The sequence below is a fragment of the Primulina tabacum genome, chromosome 10 (assembly GCF_025594145.1).
Source record: "Primulina tabacum isolate GXHZ01 chromosome 10, ASM2559414v2, whole genome shotgun sequence".
Lineage (NCBI taxonomy): Eukaryota > Viridiplantae > Streptophyta > Magnoliopsida > Lamiales > Gesneriaceae > Primulina > Primulina tabacum.
The window spans coordinates 30,000,251-30,018,252 of record NC_134559.1 but is presented as its reverse complement, the minus strand read 5'-3'; the positions used below and the strand labels follow the sequence as shown (position 1 = coordinate 30,018,252).

At 43.3% G+C, this 18,002-nt stretch overlaps 16 non-coding genes and 4 pseudogenes across 16 annotated transcripts; all 20 read right to left on the bottom strand.

Annotated features, from left to right (window-relative positions):
* Positions 1-186: 186 nt before the first annotated feature.
* LOC142512224 (5S ribosomal RNA) lies at positions 187-305 on the bottom strand (annotated as a pseudogene).
* A 1,052-nt stretch (positions 306-1,357) lies between these two features.
* On the bottom strand, positions 1,358-1,476 carry LOC142512145 (5S ribosomal RNA; annotated as a pseudogene).
* Positions 1,477-2,158: 682 nt separating this feature from the next.
* Positions 2,159-2,277, bottom strand: LOC142507452 (5S ribosomal RNA). The gene has a single exon (XR_012805711.1). It is a non-coding gene; the product is annotated as a 5S ribosomal RNA (ribosomal RNA).
* A 639-nt stretch (positions 2,278-2,916) lies between these two features.
* Positions 2,917-3,035, bottom strand: LOC142512961 (5S ribosomal RNA). Its single transcript, XR_012808933.1, has one exon. It is a non-coding gene; the product is annotated as a 5S ribosomal RNA (ribosomal RNA).
* Positions 3,036-5,099: 2,064 nt separating this feature from the next.
* Positions 5,100-5,218, bottom strand: LOC142508231 (5S ribosomal RNA). The gene has a single exon (XR_012806456.1). It is a non-coding gene; the product is annotated as a 5S ribosomal RNA (ribosomal RNA).
* Positions 5,219-5,846: 628 nt separating this feature from the next.
* LOC142516068 (5S ribosomal RNA) lies at positions 5,847-5,965 on the bottom strand. Its single transcript, XR_012811882.1, has one exon. It is a non-coding gene; the product is annotated as a 5S ribosomal RNA (ribosomal RNA).
* Positions 5,966-6,647: 682 nt separating this feature from the next.
* LOC142510082 (5S ribosomal RNA) lies at positions 6,648-6,767 on the bottom strand. Its single transcript, XR_012808214.1, has one exon. It is a non-coding gene; the product is annotated as a 5S ribosomal RNA (ribosomal RNA).
* A 683-nt stretch (positions 6,768-7,450) lies between these two features.
* On the bottom strand, positions 7,451-7,569 carry LOC142513467 (5S ribosomal RNA). Its single transcript, XR_012809412.1, has one exon. It is a non-coding gene; the product is annotated as a 5S ribosomal RNA (ribosomal RNA).
* Positions 7,570-8,646: 1,077 nt separating this feature from the next.
* Positions 8,647-8,765, bottom strand: LOC142514959 (5S ribosomal RNA). Its single transcript, XR_012810829.1, has one exon. It is a non-coding gene; the product is annotated as a 5S ribosomal RNA (ribosomal RNA).
* A 684-nt stretch (positions 8,766-9,449) lies between these two features.
* On the bottom strand, positions 9,450-9,565 carry LOC142512258 (5S ribosomal RNA; annotated as a pseudogene).
* A 682-nt stretch (positions 9,566-10,247) lies between these two features.
* On the bottom strand, positions 10,248-10,366 carry LOC142506548 (5S ribosomal RNA). The gene has a single exon (XR_012804837.1). It is a non-coding gene; the product is annotated as a 5S ribosomal RNA (ribosomal RNA).
* Positions 10,367-11,050: 684 nt separating this feature from the next.
* Positions 11,051-11,172, bottom strand: LOC142508323 (5S ribosomal RNA). Its single transcript, XR_012806543.1, has one exon. It is a non-coding gene; the product is annotated as a 5S ribosomal RNA (ribosomal RNA).
* A 662-nt stretch (positions 11,173-11,834) lies between these two features.
* Positions 11,835-11,953, bottom strand: LOC142508878 (5S ribosomal RNA). Its single transcript, XR_012807078.1, has one exon. It is a non-coding gene; the product is annotated as a 5S ribosomal RNA (ribosomal RNA).
* A 684-nt stretch (positions 11,954-12,637) lies between these two features.
* Positions 12,638-12,756, bottom strand: LOC142514002 (5S ribosomal RNA). The gene has a single exon (XR_012809918.1). It is a non-coding gene; the product is annotated as a 5S ribosomal RNA (ribosomal RNA).
* A 684-nt stretch (positions 12,757-13,440) lies between these two features.
* LOC142510056 (5S ribosomal RNA) lies at positions 13,441-13,559 on the bottom strand. Its single transcript, XR_012808194.1, has one exon. It is a non-coding gene; the product is annotated as a 5S ribosomal RNA (ribosomal RNA).
* A 683-nt stretch (positions 13,560-14,242) lies between these two features.
* On the bottom strand, positions 14,243-14,361 carry LOC142510374 (5S ribosomal RNA). The gene has a single exon (XR_012808490.1). It is a non-coding gene; the product is annotated as a 5S ribosomal RNA (ribosomal RNA).
* A 681-nt stretch (positions 14,362-15,042) lies between these two features.
* On the bottom strand, positions 15,043-15,161 carry LOC142517496 (5S ribosomal RNA). The gene has a single exon (XR_012813240.1). It is a non-coding gene; the product is annotated as a 5S ribosomal RNA (ribosomal RNA).
* Positions 15,162-15,847: 686 nt separating this feature from the next.
* Positions 15,848-15,966, bottom strand: LOC142511876 (5S ribosomal RNA; annotated as a pseudogene).
* Positions 15,967-16,648: 682 nt separating this feature from the next.
* On the bottom strand, positions 16,649-16,767 carry LOC142513704 (5S ribosomal RNA). The gene has a single exon (XR_012809635.1). It is a non-coding gene; the product is annotated as a 5S ribosomal RNA (ribosomal RNA).
* A 481-nt stretch (positions 16,768-17,248) lies between these two features.
* Positions 17,249-17,367, bottom strand: LOC142510550 (5S ribosomal RNA). Its single transcript, XR_012808656.1, has one exon. It is a non-coding gene; the product is annotated as a 5S ribosomal RNA (ribosomal RNA).
* Between the last annotated feature and the right edge of the window lie 635 nt (positions 17,368-18,002).

Genomic DNA, 18,002 nt, shown 5'->3' with positions numbered 1-18,002 from the left:
GAGGGTCTTAGAGAAGGAATTCGGCTAAGACCGTTTACAATCAAATTAGGCTATAAGTTTGTCCAAATCCAGCAGTGCCTGAGTTACGTTGATTTCCCATGTCTTATTTGGACCCGATCGAGATTGAGATGATTTGAGCTGAAAATCGTCTTTCAACAAGTGATCAAAAATAGAAAAACACGAAAAGGGGTGCAACACGAGGACTTCCCAGGGGGTCACCCATTCTAGTACTGCTCTCGCCCAAGTACGCTTAACTCTGTCGTTTTGATGGGATCCGGTGCATTAGTGCTCGTAAGATCGCACCCGACATTGAGTGGGATGTTTATTCTTATATCCCTCGAGTACGTGTGGAGCGGGCGGCGATGGACAACACGCGGCACTGCTCTCGCCCAATCAGAACCATGAAGTTAAGCGTTCTGGCGCGATGGCAGAGCTAGGATGGTTGACCTCCCTGAGAATTCCTCGTCATGGCGCGATGTCGGATCTAGGATGGGTGACCTCCCTGGGAATTCCTCGTTTACGTAAATTATGGATAAAACAATCGAAATAATTGTTTTTACTGAGTTAACCGTCTCCGGAGTAATCTGCGTCATACCCTTCTTTACAGAACCGGCTCACGACAACAAAAATCGCTAAATGTTCCCAAAAAATAGAAAAAAAATAAGAATTAAAAATAGCGAATGTAAAGCTATTATTATGCATGAGATACGATAAAATGGAACCGGAATTGAATTTCGGACTTCCTAAGCGGATTTCTCGAGGCAATGTAAGCTTAACAGAAGCGGAAATTCGCAAATTAGAGGGTCTTAGAGAAGGAATTCGGATAAAATCTCGCCAGCTCATTGCGGATTAATGAGTCTCGTTCGTTTGCCCGTTTACAATCAAATTAAGCTACAATTTTGTCCAAATCCGGCAGTACCCGAGCTACCCTTCCGCACAGCACTGGCTCACGACAACAAATATCGCTAAATGTTCCCGGAAAATAGAAAAAAATAAGAAGAAAATAGCGAATGTAAAGCTATTATAATGCCTGGGATAGGATAAAATGGAACCGGAATCGAATTTCGGACTTCCTAAGCGGATTTCTCGAGGAAACGGAAGCTTAATAGAAGCGAAAAATGGCAAATTAGAGGGTCTTAGAGAAGGAATTCGGCTAAAATCTCGCCAGCTCATTGCGGAGAAATGAGTCTTGATCGTTTGCCCGTTTACAATCAAATCAGCCTACAGTTTTGTCCAAATCCGGCAGTGCCCGAGCTACGTTGATTTTACATGTCTTCTCCGGTCCTAATCGAGAGTCAAATGAGTTGAGCTGAAAATCGTCTTTCAACAAGTAATCAAAAATCGAAAAACACGAAAAGGGGTGCCACACGAGGACTTCCCAAGGGGCCACCCATCCAAGTATTGCTCTCGCCCAAGCACGCTTAAATTCGGAGTTCTTATGGGATCTGCTGTATTAGTGCTTGTATGATCGCAACCGACATTGAGTGGCATGTTTATTCTTATATCCCTCGACTACATGTGGAGCGGGCGGCGATGGACAACACGCGGCACTGCTCTCGCCCAATCAGAAAAATGAAATTAAGCGTTCTGGCGCGATGGCAGAGCTAGGATGGGTGACCTCCCTGGAAAGTCATCGTGTCGCGACCGTTTACGTAAATTATGGCTAAAACAGTAGAAATAATTGTTTTTAATGAGTTAACCGTCTCCGGAGTAATCTGCGTCATACCCTTTGCACAGAACATATCTCACGACAACAAAAATAGCTAAATGTTCCGAGAAAATAGAAAAAAATAAGAATAAGAAAATAGCGAATATAAAGCTATTATTATGCCTGGGATACGATAAAATGAAATCGAAATCGAATTTTAGACTTACTGAGCGGATTTCTCGAGGAAACGGAAGCTTAACAGAAGCGGAAAATCGCAAATTAGAGGGTCTTAGAGAAAGAATTCGGCTAAAATCTCGCAAGCTCATTGCGGATTAATGAGTCTCGTTCGTTTGCCCGTTTACAATCAAATTAGGATACAATTTTGTCCAAATCCGGCAGTGCCCAAGCTACGTTGATTTCACGTCTTATCTGGTCCCGATCGAGATTCAGATGATTTGAGCCGAAAATCGTCTGTCAACAAGTAATCAAAAATATAAAAACACTATAAAAGGTATGCAACACGAGGACTTCCCAGGGGGTCATCCATCCTAGTACTGCTCTCGACGAAGCACGCTTAACTTCGGAGTTCTGATGGGATCCGGTGCATTAGTGCTGGCATGATCGCACCCGACATTGAGTTGGATGTTTATTTTTATATCCCTCGAGTACGTGTGGAGCGGGCGGCGATGGACAACACGCGGGACTGCTCTCGCCCAATCAGAAACATGAAGTTAAGCGTTCTAGCGCGATGGCAGAGCTAGGATGGGTGACCTCCCTATGAAGTCCTCGTGTCGCGATCGTTTATGTAAATTATGGCTAAAACAGTCGAAATAATTGTTTTTAATGAGTTAACCGTCTCCGGAGTAATCTGCGTCATACCCTTCCGCACAACACCGGCTCACGACAACAAAAATCGCTAAATGTTTCCAGAAAATAGAAAAAAATAAAAAGAAGAAAATAGCGAATGTAAAGCTATTATTATGCCTTGGATACGATAAAATGGAACCGGAATCGAATTTCGGACTTCCTAAGTAGTTTTCTCGAAGAAACGGAAGCTTAACAGAAGCGAAAATCGCAAATTAGAGGGTCTTAGAGAAGGAATTCGGCTAAGACCGTTTACAATCAAATTAGGCTACGATTTTGTCCAAATCCGACAATGCCCGAGTTACGTTGATTTCACATGTCTTATTTGGTCTCGATCGAGATTCAGATGATTTGAGCCGAAAATCATCTTTCAACAAGTAATCAAAAATAGAAAAACATGGAAAGGGGTGCAACACGAGGACTTCCCAGGGGGTCACCCATCCTAGTACTGCTCTCGCCCAAGCACGCTTAACTTCGGAGTTCTGAAGGGATCCGATGCATTAGTGCTGGTATGATCGCACCCCATGATGCCTCGCGTACGTGTGAAGCGGGCGACGATGGACAACACGCGGCACTGCTCTCGCCCAATAAAAACCATGAAGTTAAGCGTTCTGGCGCGATGGCAGAGCTAGGATGGGTGACCTCACTGGGAAGTCCTCGTGTCGCGACTTTTTACATAAATTATGGCTAAAACAGTCGAAATAATTGTTTTTAATGAGTTAACCGCCTTCGGAGTAATCTTCGTCATACCCTTCCGCACAGCACACCGGCTCACGAACAACAAAAATCGCTAAATGTTCCCAGAAAATAGAAAAAAATAAGAAGAAGAAAATAGCGAATGTAAAGCTATTATTATGCCTGGGATACGATAAAATGAAACTGGAATCGAATTTCGGACTTCCTAAGTGGATTTCTCGAGGAAACGGAAGCTTAACTGAAGCGGAAAATCGCAAATTAGAGGGTCTTAGAGAAGGAATTCGGTTAAAATCTCGCCAGCTCATTGCGGAGGAATGAGCCTCGTTCGTTTATCTGTTTACAATCAAATTAGGCTACAATTTTTTCCAAATCCGGCAGTGCCCGAGCTACGTTGATTTCACATGTCTTCTCTGGTCCTTATCGAGAGTTAGATGACTTGAGCCGAAAATCGTCTGTCAACAAGTACTGCTCTCGTCCAAGCACGCTTAACTTTGGAGTTCTGATGGGATCCGGTGTATTAGTGCTGGTATGATCGCACCCGACATTGAGTGGGATGTATATTCTTATATCCCTCGAGTACGTGTGGAGCGGGCGGCGATGGACAACACGCGGCACTGCTCTCGCCCAATCAGAACAATGAAGTTATGCGTTCTGGCGCGATGGCAGAGCTAGGATGGGTGACCTCCCTAGAAAGTCCTCGTGTTGCGACCGTTTACGTAAATTATGGCTAAAACAGTCGAAATAATTGTTTTAGATGAGTTAACCGTCTCCGGAGTAATCTGCGTCATACCCTTCCGCACAGAACCGGCTCACGACAACAAAAATCGCTAAAAATAAGAATAAGAAAATAGCGAATGTAAAGCTATAATTATGCCTGGAATACAATAAAATGAAACCGAAATCGAATTTCGGACTTCCTAAGCGGATTTCTCGAGGAAACGGAAGCTTAACTGAAGCGGAAAATCGCAAATTAGAGGGTCTTAGAGAAGGAATTCGGTTAAAATCTCGCCAGCTCATTGCGGAGGAATGAGCCTCGTTCGTTTATCTGTTTACAATCAAATTAGGCTACAATTTTTTCCAAATCCGGCAGTGCCCGAGCTACGTTGATTTCACATGTCTTCTCTGGTCCTTATCGAGAGTTAGATGACTTGAGCCGAAAATCGTCTGTCAACAAGTACTGCTCTCGTCCAAGCACGCTTAACTTTGGAGTTCTGATGGGATCCGGTGCATTAGTTCTGGTATGATCGCACCCGACATTGAGTTGGATGTTTATTCTTATATCCCTCGAGTACGTGTGGAGCAGGCGGCGATGGACAACACGCGGCACTGCTCTCGCCCAATCAGAACCATGAAGTTAAGCGTTCTGGCGCGATGGCAGAGCTAGGATATGTGAACTCCCTGGAAAGTCCTCGTGTCGCGAACGTTTACGTAAATTATGGTTAAAACAGTCGAAATAATTATTTTTAATGAGTTAACCGTCTCCGGAGTAATATGCGTCATACCCTTCCGCACAGCACCGGCTCACGACAACAAAAATCGCTAAATGTTCACAGAAAATAGAAAAAAATGAGAAGAAGAAAATAGCGAATGTAAAGCAATTATTATGCCTGAGATACGATAAAATAGAACCGAAATCGAATTAAGGACTTCCTAAGCAGATTAATCGAGGAAACGGAAGCTTAACAGAAGCGGAAAATCGCAAATTAGAGGGTCTTAAAGAAGGAATTCGGCTAAGACCGTTTACAATCAAATTAGGCTACGATTTTGTCCAAATCCGACAGTGCCCGAATTACGTTGATTTCACATGTCTTATTTTGTCTCGATCAAGATTCAGATGATTTGAGCCGAAAATCATCTTTCAACAAGTAATCAAAAATAGAAAAACACGAAAAGGATACAACACGAGGACTTCCTAGGGGGTAACCCATCCTAGTACTGCTCTCGCCCAAGCATGCCTAACTTCGGAGCTCTGATGGGATCCGGTGCATTAGTGCTGGTATGATCGCACCCGACATTGAGTGGGATGTTTATTCTTATATCCCTCGAGTACGTGTGGAGCGGGCGGCGATGGACAACATGCCGCACTGCTCTCGCCCAATCAGAACCATGAAGTTAAGCGTTCTGGCGCGATGGCAGAGCTAGGATGGGTGACGTCCCCGGGAATTCCTTGTGTCGCGACCTTTTACGTAAATTATGGCTAAAACAGTAAAAATAATTGTTTTTAATGAGTTAACCTTCTCAGGAGTAATCTGCGTCTTACCCTTCCGCAAAGCACCGGCTCACGACAACAAAAATCGCTAAATGTTCCCAGAAAAAAAATAAAAATAAGAAATTGGAATCGAATTTCGGACTTCCTTAGTGGATTTCTCGAGGAAACAGAAGCTTTACAGAAGCGGAAAATCGCAAATTAGAGGGTCTTAGAGAAGGAATTCGGCTAAAATCTCGCCCGCTCATTGCGGAGTAATGAGTCTCGTTCGTTTGCCCGTTTAAAATCAAATTAGCCTACAATTTTGTCCAAATCCGGCAGTGCCCGAGCTACGTTGATTTCACATGTCTTCTCTGGTCATGATCGAGAGTCAGATGATTTGAGCCGAAAATCGTCTGTCAACAAGTAATCAAAAATAGAAAAACACGAGAAGGGGTGCAACACGAGGACTTCCCAGGGGGTCACCCATCCTAGTACTGCTCTCGCCCAAACACGCTTAACTTCGGAATTCTGATGGGATCCGGTGCATTAGTGCTCGTAAGATCGCACCCAACATTGAGTGGATGTTTATTCTTATATCCCTCGAGTACGTGTGGAGCGGGCGGCGATGGACAACACGCGGCACTGCTCTCGCCCAATCAGAACCATGAAGTTAATCGCTATGGCGCGATTGCGGATCTAGGATGGGTGACCTCCCTGGGAAGTCCCCGTGTCGCGATCGTTTACGTAAATTATGGATAAAACAGTCGAAATAATTGTTTTTAATGAGTTAACCGTCTCCAGAGTAATCTGCGTCATACCCTTCTTTACAGAACCGGCTCACGACAACAAAAATCGCTAAATGTTCCCAGAAAGTAGAAAAAAAATAAGAAGAAGAAAATAGCGAATGTAAAGCTATTATTATGCCTGTGATACGATAAAATGAAACCGGAATCGAATTTCGGACTTCCTAAGCTGATTTTTTGAGGAAACAGAAGCTTAACAGATGTGGAAAATTGCAAATTAGAGGGTTTTAGAGAAGGAATTCGGCTAAAATCTCGCCAGCTTATTGCTGAGTAATGAGCCTCGTTCGTTTACCCGTATACACTCAAATTCGCCTACAATTTTGTCCAAATCCGACAGTGCCCGAGCTACGTTGATTACACATGTCTTCTCTGGTCCTGATCGAGATTCAGAGGATTTGAGCCGAAAATCGTCTGTCAACAAGTAATCAAAAATAGAAAAACACGAAAAGGGGTGCAACACTAGGACTTCCCAGAGGGTCCACCCATCCTAGTACTTCTCTTGCCCAAGCACGCTTAACTTCGGAGTTCTGATGGAAGCCGATGTATTAGTGCTGGTATAATCGCACCCGACATTGAGTGGGATGTTTATTCTTATATCCCTCGAGTACGTGTGGAGCAGGCGGCGATGGACAACACGCGGCACTTCTCTCGCCCAATAAGAACAATGAAGTTAAGCGTTCTTGCGCGATGGCAGAGCTAGGATGGGTGACCTCCCTGGGAAGACCTCGTGTCGCGACCGTTTACGTAAATTATGGATAAAACAGTCGAAATAATTATTTTTAATGAGTTAACCGTCTACGGAGTATTCTGTGTCATACCCTTCCGCACAGAACTGGCTCACGACAACAAAAATCGCTAAATGTTCCCAAAAAATAGAAAAAAAATAAGAAGAAGAAAATAGCGAATGTAAAGCTATTATTATGCCTGGGATACGATAAAATGGAACCGGAATCGAATTTCGGACTTCCTAAGCGGATTTCTCAAGGAAACAGAAGCTTAACAGAAGAGGAAAATCGCAAATTAGAGGGCCTTAGAGAAGGAATTCGGCTAAAATCTCGCTAGCTCATTGCGGAGTAATGAGCCTCGTTCGTTTTCCCGTTTACAATTAAATTAGCCTACAATTTTTTTCAAATCCGGCAATGCCCGAGCTACGTTGATTACACAAGTCTTCTCTGGTCCTGATCGAGATTCAGATGATTTGAGCCGAAAATCTTCTGTCAACAAGTAATCAAAAATAGAAAAACACGAAAAGGGGTGCAACACAAGGACTTCCCAGGGGGTCACCAATCCTAGTACTGCTCTCGCCCAAGCACGCTTAACTTCGGAGTTCTGATGGGATCCGGTGCATTAGTGCTGGTATGATCGCACCCGACATTGAGTGGGATGTTTATTCTTATATCCCTCGAGTACGTGTGAAGCGGGCGGCGATGGACAACACGCAGCACTGCTCTCGCCCAATCAGAACCATGAAGTTAATCGTTATTGCGCGATGGCAGAGCTAGGATGGGTTACCTCCCTGGGAAGACCTCGTGTCGCGACCGTTTACATAATTTATGGATAAAACAGTCGAAATAATTGTTTTTAATGAGTTAACCGTCTCCGGAGTAATCCGCGTCATACCCTTCCGCACAGAACCGGCTCACGACAACAAAAATCGCTAAATTTTCACAGAAAATAGAAAAAAAATAAGAATAAGAAAATAGCGAATGCAAAGCTATTATTATGCCTGGGATACGATAAAATGAAACCAGAATCGAATTTCGGACTTCCTAAGAGGATTTCTCGAGGAAACGGAAGCTTAACAGAAGCGGAAAATCGCAAATTAGAGGGTCTTAGAGAAGGAATTCGGCTATGACCGTTTGCAATCAAATTAGGCTACAATTTTGTACATATCCGACAGTGCTCGAGTTACGTTGATTTCACATGTCTTATTTGGTCTCGATCGAGATTCAGATGAAATAGTCGAAATAATTGTTTTTAATGAGTTAACCGTCTCCGAAGTAATCTGAGTCATATCTTTCCGCAAAGAACCGGCTCACGACAACAAAAATGCCTAAATGTTACTAGAAAATATAAAAAATAAGAAGAAGAAAAAAGCGAATGTAAAGCTATTATTATGCCTGGGATACGATAAAATGGAACTGGAATCGAATTTCGGACTTCCTAAGCGGATTTCTCGAGGAAACGGAAGCTTAACAGAAGCGAAAAATCTCAAATTAGAGGGTCTTAGAGAAGGAATTCGGCTAAAATCTCACCAGCTCATTGCAGAGTAATGAGTCTTGTTCGTTTGCCCGTTTACACTCAAATTAGCCCACAATTTTGTCCAAATCCGGCTGTGCCCGAGCTACGTTGATTTTACATGTCTTATCTGGTCCTGATCGAGAGTCAGATGATTTGAGCCAAAAATCGTCTATCAACAAGTAATCAAAAATAGAAAAACACGAAAAGAGGTGCAACACGAGGACTTCCCAGGGGGTCACCCATCCTAGTACTGCTCTCGCCCAAGCACGCTTAACTTCGGACTTCTGATGGGATCCGGTGTATTATTGCTGGTATGATCGCACCCGACATTGAGTGGGATGTTTATTCTTTTATCCCTCAAGTACGTGTGGAGCGGGCGGCGATGGACAGCACGCGGCACTGTTCTCGCCCAATAAGAACAATGAAGTTAAGATTTCTGGCGCGATGGCAGAGCTAGGATGGGTGACCGCCCTGGGAAGTCCTCGTGTCGCGACCATTTACGTAAATTATGGCTAAAACAGTCGAAAATTATTTTATTTTTAATGAGTTAATCGTCTACGGAGTAATCTGCGTCATATCCTTCCGCACAGAACCGGCTTACGACAACAAAAATCATAATTGTTTCCAGAAAATAGAAAAAAAATAAGAATAAGAAAATAGCGAATGTAAAGCTATTATTATGCTTGGGATACGATATAATGAAATCGAAATTGAATTTCGGACTTCCTAAGCGGATTTCTCGAGGAAACGGAAGCTTAACAGAAGCGGAAAATCGCAAATTAGAGGGTCTTAGAGTATAAATTCGGCTAAAATCTCGCCACCTCATTGCGGATTAATGAGTCTCGTTCGTTTGCCCGTTTTCAATCAAATTAGGAAACAATTTTGTCCAAATCCGGCAAGTACCCGAGCTACGTTGATTTCACGTCTTATCTGGTCCTGATCGAGAGTCAGATGATTTAAGCCGAAAATTTTCTGTCAACAAGTAATCAAAAATAGAAAAACACGAGAAGGGGTGCAACAGGACATCCAAGGAGGTCACCCATCTTAGTACTGCTCTTGCCCAAGCACGCTTAACTTCGGAGTTCTGATGGGAGCCGTTGTATTAGTGCTGGTATTATCGCAACCGACATTGAGTGAGATATTTATTCTTATATCCCTCGAGTACGTGTGGAGCGGGCGGCGATGGACAACACGCGGCACTGCTCTCGCCCAATCAGAACAATGAAGTTAAGCATTCTGGCGCGATGGCAGAGCTAGGATGGGTGACCTCCCTGGGAAGTCCTCGTGTCGCGACCATTTACGTAAATTATGGTTAAAACAGTCGAAGTAATTGTTTTTGATGAGTTAACCGTCTCCGGAGTAATCTACGTCATACACTTCCGCACATAACCGGCTCACGACAACAAAAATCGCTAAATGTTCCCAGAAAATAGAAAAAAATAAGAATAAGAAAATAACGAATCTAAAGCTATTATTATGCCTGGGATACGATAAAATGAAACCGGAATCGAATTTTAGACTTCGTAAGCGGATTTCTCGAGGAAACGGAAGCTTAACAGAAGCGGAAAATAGCAAATTAGAGGGTCTTAGAGAAGGTATTCGGCTAAAATTTCGTCAGCTCATTGCGGAGGAATGAGTCTCGTTCGTTTGCCCGTTTACATTCAAATTAGCCTACAATTTTGTCCAAATCCGGCAGTGCCTGAGCTACGTTGATTTCACATGTTTTCTCTGGTCCTGATCGAGATTCAGATGATTTGAGCCGAAAATCTTCTGTCAACAAGTAATCAAAAATAAAGAAACACGAAAAGGGGTGCAACACGAGGACTTCCCAGGGGGTCACCCATCCTAGTACAGCTCTCGCCCAAGCACGCTTAATTTCGGAGTTCTAATGGGATCTGGTGTATTATTGCTGGTATGATCGCACCAGACTTTGAATGGGATGTTTATTCTTATATCCCTCAAGTACGTGTGGAGCGGGCGGCGATGGACAACACGCGGCACTGCTCTCCCCCAATCAGAACCCTGAAGTTAAGCTTTCTGGCTCGATGTCAGAGCTAGGATGGGTGACCGCCCTGGGAAGTCCTCGTGTCGCGACCTTTTACGTAAATTATGGCTAAAACAGTCGAAAATTTTTTATTTTTAATGAGTTAACCATCTACGGAGTAATTTGCGTCATACCCTTCCGCACAGAACCGGCTCACGAGAACAAAAATCATAATTGTTTCCAGAAATTAGAAAAAAAAATAAGAATAAGAAAATAGCGAATGTAAAGCTATTATTATGCTTGAGATACGATAAAATGAAATCGAAATTGAATTTCGGACTTCCTAAGCGGATTTTTCAAGGAAACGGAAGCTTAACAGAAGCGGAAAATCGCAAATTAGAAGGTCTTAGAGTAGGAATTCGGCTAAAATCTCGCCAGCTCATTGCGGATTAATGAGTCTCGTTCGTTTGCCCGTTTACAATCAAATTAGAAAACAATTTTGTCCTAATCCGGCAAGTGCCCGAGCTACGTTGATTTCACGTCTTATCTAGTCCCGACCGAGATTCAGATTATTTGAGCCGAAAATTGTCTGTCAACAAGTAATCAAAAATAGAAAAACACGAACAAGGGTGCAACACAAGGACTTCCCAGGGGAAGGTCACCCATCCTAGTACTGCTCTCGCCCAAGCACGCTTAACTTCGAAGTTCTAATGGGATCCGGTGTATTAGTGCTGGTATTATCGCACCTGACATTGTGTGGGATGTTTATTCTTATATCCCTCGAGTACATGTGGAGCGGGCGACGATGGACAACACGCGGCACTTCTGTCGCCCAATCAGAACCATGAAGTTAATCGTTATGGCGCGATGGCAGAGCTAGGATGGGTGACCTCCCTTGGAGGGTCCTCGTGTCGCGACCGTTTACGTAAATTATGGATAAAACAGTTGAAATAATTGTTTTTAATGATTTTACCGTCTCCGGAGTAATCTCCGTCATACCCTTCCGCACAGAACCGGCTTACGACAACAAAAATCGCTAAATGTTCCCAGAAAATAAAAAAAATATGAAGAAGAAAATAGCGAATGTAAAGCTATTATTATTATTAGGAATCGAATTTCGGACTTCCTAAGAGGATTACTCGAGGAAACGGAAGCTTAACAGAAGCCGAAAATCGCAAATTAGAGGGTTTTAGAGAAGGAATTCGGCTAAAATCTCGCCAGCTCATTGCGGAGTAATGAGTCTCGTTCGTTTGCCCGTTTACAATCAAATTCGCCTACAATTTTGTCCAAATCCGGCAGTGCCCGAGCTACGTTGATTTCACATGTCTTCTCTGGTCCTGATCGAGAGTTAGATTATTTGAGCCGAAAATTGTCTGTCAACAAGTAATCAAAAATAGAAAAACACGAGAAGGGGTGCAACACGAGGACTTCCTTGGGGGTCACCCATCCTAGTACTGCTCCTGCCCAAGCAGGCTTAACTTCGGAGTTCTGATGGGAGCCGATGTATTAGTGCTGGTATGATCGCACCCGACATTAAGTGGGATGTTTATTCTTATATCCCTCGAGTACATGTGAAGCGGGCGGCGATGGACAACACGCCGCACTGTTCTCGCCCAATCAGAACAATGAAGTTATGCGTTCTGGCGCGATGGCTAAGCCAGGATGGGTGACCTTCCTGGGAAGTCCTCGTGTCGCGACCGTTTACGTAATTTATGGCTAAAACAGTCGAAATAATTGTTTTCAATGAGTTAACCGTCTCAGGAGTAATTTGCGTCATACCCTTCCGCACAGAACCAACTCACGACAACAAAAATCTCTAAATGTTCAAAGAAAATAGAAAAAAAAATAAGAATAAGAAAATAACGAATGTAAAGCTATTATTATGCCTGGGATACGATAAAATGGAACCGGAATCGAATTTCGGACTTCCTTAACGGATTTCTCGAGGAAAAGGAAGCTTAACAGAAGCGGAAAATCGCAAATTAGAGGGTCTTAGAGAAGGAATTCGGCTAAAATCTCGCCAGCTCTTTTCGGAGTAACCAGTCTCGTTCGTTTGCCCGTTTACAATCAAATTAGCCTACAATTTTATCCAAATCCGGCAATGCCCGAGCTACGTTGATTTCACAAGTCTTATCTGCTCATGATCGAGATTCGTAAGATTTGAGCCGAAAATCGACTTTCAACAAGTAATCAAAAATAGAAATACATGAAAAGGGGTGCAACCCGAGGACTTCCCATGGGGTCACCCATCCTAGTACTGCTCTCGCCCAAGCACGCTTAACTTTGGAGTTCTGATGGGATCCGGTGCATTAGTGCTGATATGATCGCACCCGACATTGAGTAGGATGTTTATTCTTATATCCCTCGAGTACGTGTGGAGCGGGCGGCGATGGACAACACGCGGCATTGCTCTCGCCCAATCAGAACCATGAAGTTAATCGTTATGGCGCGATAACAGAGCTAGGATGTGTGACCTCCCTGGGAAGTCCTCGTGTCGCGACCGTTTACGTAAATTATGGATAAAACAGTCGAAATAATTGTTTTTAATGAGTTAACCGTCTCTGGAGTAATCCGCGTCATACCCTTTCGCACAAAACCGGCTCACGACAACAAAAATCGATAAATATTTCCTGAAAATAGAAAAAAAATTAAGAAGAAAAAAATAGCGATTGTAAAGCTATTATTATACCTGGGATACAATAAAATGGAACCGAAATCGAATTTCGAACTTCCTAAGCGGATTTTTCGAGGAAACGGAAGCTTAACATAAGCGGAAAATCGCAAATTTGAGGGTCTTAGACAAGAAATTCGGCTAAAATCTTGCCAGCTAATTGCGGAGTAATGAGTCTCGTTCGTTTGCCAGTTTACAATCAAATTAGTCTACAATTTTGTCCAAATCCGGCAGTGTCCGAGCTACGTTGATTTCACATGTCTTATCTGGTCCCGATCGAGATTCAGATGATTTGAGCCGAAAATCGTCTGTCAACAAGTAATAAAATATCGAAAAACACGAAAAAGGGAACTACACGAGGACTTCCCAGGGGGTCACCGATCCTAGTACTGCTCTCGCCCAAGCACACTTAACTTCGGAGTTCTAATGGGATCTGGTGCATTAGTGCTGGTATGATCGCACCTGACATTGAATGGAATGTATATTCTTATATCCCTCGAGTACGTGTGGAGCGGGCGACGATGGACAACACGCGGCACTGCTATCGCCCAATCAAAACCATGAAGTTAAGCGTTCTGGCGCGATGGTAGAGTTAGGATAGGTGACCTCCCTGGGAAGTCCTCGTGTCGCGACCGTTTACGTGAATTATGGATAAAACAGTCGAAATAATTGTTTTTAGTGAGTTAACCGTTTCCGAAGTAATCTACGTAATACCCTTCCGCACAGAACATGCTCACGACAATAAAAATCGCTAAATGTTCCCAGAAAATAGAAAAAAAAATAAGAAGAATAAAATAGAGAATGTAAAGCTGTTATTATGCCTGGGATACGATAAAATGGAACCGAAATCGAATTTCGAACTTCCTAAGTGGATTTCTCGAGGAAACTGAAGCTTAACAGAAGCGGAAAATCGCAAATTAGAGAGTCTTAAAGAAGGAATTCCGCTAAAATCTCGCCAGCTCATTGCTGAGTAATGAGTCTCGTTCGTTTGCCCGTTTACAATCAAATTAGCATACAATTTTGTCCAAATCCGGCAGTGCCCGAGCTACGTTGATTTCACAAGTCTTATCTGGTCCCGATCGAGATTCAGATGATTGGAGACGAAATCGTCTGTCAACAAGTAATCAAAAATAGAAAAATACGAAAAGGGATGCAACACGAGGACTTCCCAAGGGGTCACCCATCCTAGTATTGCTCTCGCCCAAGCACGCTTCACTTCAGAGTTCTGATTGGATCCGGTGCATTAGTGCTTGTATGATCGTACCCGACATTTAGTGGGATTTTTATTCTTATATCCTCGAGTACCTGTGGAGCGGGCGGCGATGGACAACACGCGGCACTGCTCTCGCCCAATCAGAACCATGAAGTTAAGCGTTCTAGAGCGATGGTAGAGCTAGGATGAGTGACCTCCCTAGGAAGTCCTCGTGTCGCGACCGTTTACGGAAATTATGAATAAAATAGTCGAAATAATTGTTTTAATGAGTTAACCATTTCCGGAGTAATCTGCGTCATACCTTTCCGCACAGAACCGGCTCACGACAACAAAAATCGCTAAATGTTCCCACAAAATAGAAAAAAAATTAAGAAGAAAAAAATAGCGAATGTAAAGCTATTATTATGTCTAGGATACGATAAAATTGAACCGAAATCGAATTTGAAATTCCTAAACGGATTTCTCGAGGAAACAGAAGCTTAACAGAAGCGGAAAATCACAAATTAGAGGGTCTTAGAGAAGGAATTCGGCAAAAATCTCGCCACCTCGTTGCGGAGTAATGAGTCTCGTTCGTTTGCCCGTTTAGAATCAAATTAGGCTACAATTTTGTTCAAATCCGGCAGTGCCCGAGCTACGTTGATTTCAAATGTCTTATCTTATCTTGATCGAGATTCAGATTATTTATGCCGAAAAACGTTTGTCAACATGTAATCAAAAATAGAAAAACACGGAAAGGGGTGCAACACGAGGACTTCCCAGGGGTTTACCCATCCTAGTACTGCTCTCGCCTAAGCACGCTTAACTTCGGAGTTCTGATGGGATCCGGTGTATTAGGGCTGGTATGATTGCACCCAACATTGAGTGGGATGTTTATTCTTATATCCCCCGAGTACGTGTGGAGCGGACGGCGATAAACAAAACGCGGCACTGCTCTCGCCCAATCAGAACCATGAAGTCAAGCGTTCTGGTGCGATGGCAGAGCTAGGATGGGTGACCACCCTGGAAAGTCCTCATGTCGCAATCGTTTACGTGAATTATGGATAAAAGCATTCGAAATAATTGTTTTTAATGAGTTAACCGTCTCCGGAGTAATCTGCGTCAAACCCTTCAGCACAGAACCAGCTCACGACAACAAAAATCGCTAAATGTTCCGAGAAAATAGAAAAAAAAAATATGAAGAAGAAAATAGCGAATGTAAAGCTATTATTATGCCTAGGATACGATAAAATGGAACCGGAATCGAATTTCGAACTTCCTAACCGGATTTCTCGAGGAAACGGAAGCTTCACAGAAGCGGAAAATCGCAAATTAGAGGGTCTTAGAGAAGGAATTCGGCTAAAATCTCGCCACCTCGTTGCGGAGTAATGAGTCTCGTTCTTTTGCCCATTTACAAACAAATTAGGCTACAATTTTGTCCATATCCGGCAGTGCCCGAGCTATGTTGATTTCACATGTCTTATCTTATCCCGATCGAGATTCAAATATTTTGAGCCGAAAATCGTCTGTCAACAAGTAATCAAAAATAGAAAAACACGAAAAGGGGTTTAACACGAGGACTTCCCGGGGGGTCAGCCATCATAGTAATGCTCTCGACCAAGCACGCATAACTTCGGAATTCTGATGGGATCCGGTGCATTAGTGCTGGTATGATCGCACCCGACATTGAGTGGGATGTTTATTTTTATATCCCCCGAGTACGTGTGGAGCGGGCGGCGATGGACAACACGCGGCACTGCTCTCGCCCAATAAGAACCATGAAGTTAAGCGTTCTGGCGCGATGGTAGAGTTAGGATAGGTGACCTCCCTGGGAAGTCCTCGTTTCGCGACCGTTTACGTGAATTAAGGATAAAATAGTCGAAATAATTGTTTTTAGTGAGTTAACCGTCTCCGGAGTAATCTACGTAATACCCTTCCGCACAGAACATGCTCACGACAACAAAAATCGGTAAATGTTCCCAGAAAATAAAAAAAAATAAGAAGAATAAAATAGCGAATGTAAAGCTGTTATTATGCCTGGGATACGATAAAATGGAACCGAAATCGAATTTCGAACTTCCTAAGCGGATTTCTTGAAGAAACGGAATCTTAACAGAAGCGGAAAATCGCAAATTAGAGAGTCTTAGAGAAGGAATTCCGCTAAAATCTCGCCAGCTCATTGCGAAGTAATGAGTCTCGTTCGTTTGCCCGTTTACAATCAAATAAGGCTACAATTTTGTCCGAATCCGGCAGTGCCCGAGCTACGTTGATTTCTTATGTCTTATCTGATCCCGATCGAGATTCAGATGATTTGAGCCGAAAATCGTCTGTCAACAAGTAATCAAAAATAGAAAAACACGAAAAGGGGTGCAACACGAGGACTTCCCAGGGAGTCACCCATCCTAGTACTGCTCTCGCCCAAGCACGCTTTACTTTGGAGTTCTGATGGGATCCGGTGCATTAGTGCTGGTATGATCGCACCCGACATTTAGTGGGATGTTTATTCTTATATCCTTCGAGTACGTGTGGTGCGGGCGGCGATGGACAACACGCGTTACTGCTCTCGCCCAATCAGAACCTTGAAGTTTAGCGTTCTAGCGCGATGGCTGAGCTAGGATGGGTGACCTCCCTGGGAAGTCCTCGTGTCAGTCGTACATTATGGATAAAACAGTCAAAATAATTGTTTTTAATGAGTTAACCGTCTCCGGAAGCTTAACAGAATCGGAAAATCGCAAATTAGAGGGTTTTAGAGAAAGAATACGGCTAAAATCTCGCCACCTCGTTGCGGAGTAATGATTCGTTCGTTTTCCCGTTTACAATCAAATTAAGCTACAATTTTGTCCAAATCTGGCAGTGCCCGAGCTACGATGATTTCACATGTCTTATCTGATCCCGATCGAGATTCAGATGATTTGAGCCGAAAATCGTCTGTCAACTAGTAATCAAAAATAGAAAAACATGAAAACGGTGCAACACGAGGACTTCCCATTGGATCACCCCTCCTAGTACTGCTCTCGCCCCAGCATGCTTAACTTCGGAGTTCTGATGGGATCAGGTGCATTAGTGCTAGTATGATCGCACCCGACATTGAGTGGGATGTTTATTCTTATATCCCCCGAGTACGTGTGGAGCGGGCGACGATGGACAACACGCGGCACTGCTCTCGCCCAATAAGAACCATGAAGTTAAGTGTTCTGGCGTGATGGCAGAGCTAGGATTGGTGACCTCCCCGGGAAGTCCTCGTGTCTCGATCATTTACGTAAATTATGGATAAAACAGTCGAAATAATGGTTTTTAATGAGTTAACCGTCTCCGGAGTAATCTGCGTCATACCCTTCCGCACAGAACCGGCTCACGACAACAAAAATCGTTAAATGTTCCCATAAAATAGAAAAAAAATAAGAAGAAGAAAATAGCAAATGTAAAGCTATTATTATGCCTGGGATACGATAAAATGAAATCGGAATCGAATTTCGGACTTCTAAAAGGATTTTTCGAGGAAACGGAAGCTTAACAGAAGTGGAAAATCGCAAATTAGAGGGTCTTAGAGAAGGAATTCGACTAAAATCACGCCAGCTCATTGCGGAGGAATGAATCTCGTTCGTTTGCCCGTTTTCAATCAAATTTGGCTACAATTTTGTCCAAATCCGGCAGTGCCCGAGCTACGTTGATTTCACATGTCTTATCTGGTCCCGATCGAAATTCAGATGATTTGAGC